Below are 1,700 nucleotides of genomic sequence, written 5' to 3' on the forward strand. Positions count from 1 at the left end.
ATACTACTACTGCTACTACTGATACTACTACTGCTGCTGCTACTACTACTGATACTGCTACTACTGATACTACTACTGCTACTGCTACTACTGCTACTACTACTGATACTGCTACTACTGATACTACTACTGCTACTGCTACTACTGCTACTACTACTGCTACTACTGATACTACTACTGCTGCTACTACTACTGATACTGCTGCTACTGCTGCTGCTACTACTGCTGCTACTGCTACTGCTACTACTGCTACTACTACTGCTACTGCTACTGCTGATACTACTACTGCTACTACTGATACTACTACTGCTGCTGCTACTACTACTGATACTGCTGCTACTGCTGCTGCTACTACTGCTGCTGCTGCTACTACTACTACTGCTGCTGCTGCTACTACTGCTGCTGCTGCTACTACTACTGCTGCTGCTGCTGCTGCTGCTGCTGCTGCTGCTGCTGCTGCTGCTGCTGCTGCTACTACTACTACTACTACTGATACTACTACTGATACTACTACTGGTTGGTGTGGCACAACAGATAAAACCACTAGCAGCTAGTGAGCTATTACACCATGTGGGAGACCAGGGTTCGATTCCCAGTCTGGGTGACTATCCTGTGCTACACTAATAAGAGTCCCTGGGCAAGACTCCTAACACTACATTGGCCCACCTCTGTAATACGAGTCACCTTGTAAGTCGCTCTGGATAAGAGCGTCTGCTAAATGCCGTAAATGTAAATGATACTGCTACTGCTTCTACTACTGATACTGCTGTGGCTATTAATACTAATACTGCTACAACTACTACTACATGTATGTCTATCAAGTTAAATAACCTGTTTTATATAGAGGTAATGATTTTAATTCTGGAATAAAGTGAAACTATAAACATCTTTATGCTCAGAATTAAACTAAAGGACCTTCAGCGTGAGAGGCTGTAACACTATCCACTTCACCATGATGCATGTGCATTATTAGGAATACACATTTGCTGGCACTGGATGTAGTTGATGTTACATATTTAAGCAAGTAAATATTGATTTTCATGATTTTCATAATTTGTCTTATTACATATACATAGAGGTGCTGTTGCCATGCATAGAACCAGCGCATTTGTTTTTTTTTAAGAGAAATTAACGGCCTTTATTGTTTTGGAGGTAAACCTGCACGTGAACTTCAAGATGAGTAGTACTTAGTGAGTTACAAATGTGTCAGAACACTGTAAATTAACGAACATGTTTAGGTACGAAGTTTGTTGCGAAGGGTTTCGGAAACCGCTACGAATTTTGAGCATGTTCTTAAGTACTTGGTTCTTTTTGGAACCAAAAGCGCTTCTTCTAAGGCAATGCTCAAAGAACCCTTTGTAGCACCTTTATTTTTAAGAGTATGTGACGTATGGATCCTCACAAATTTGAGGCATTAAAATTTGTACGCTTCAGATAAGACCCCTCAGTAAATCTGGACTCAAAAATGCAGAAGCTTCATAGACAGACATTGTGTCACGAAAAACAACATTGTACAGAATATTAAATAATTCTAGGCTTTCTGGAGAGCAAACATGATTAATAATAATCATAAACAAACAAACAAATAAAAATCATATACAGAAAACAAACAGTTCTACAAGTTCAGAGCAATTTCAAACTTCTTACAAGGTTGATGTATAAAATCTAGAACGTTCTGTACACTGTGCATAACGTGATGA

Source organism: Salminus brasiliensis, chromosome 10 (assembly GCF_030463535.1).
Source record: "Salminus brasiliensis chromosome 10, fSalBra1.hap2, whole genome shotgun sequence".
Lineage (NCBI taxonomy): Eukaryota > Metazoa > Chordata > Actinopteri > Characiformes > Bryconidae > Salminus > Salminus brasiliensis.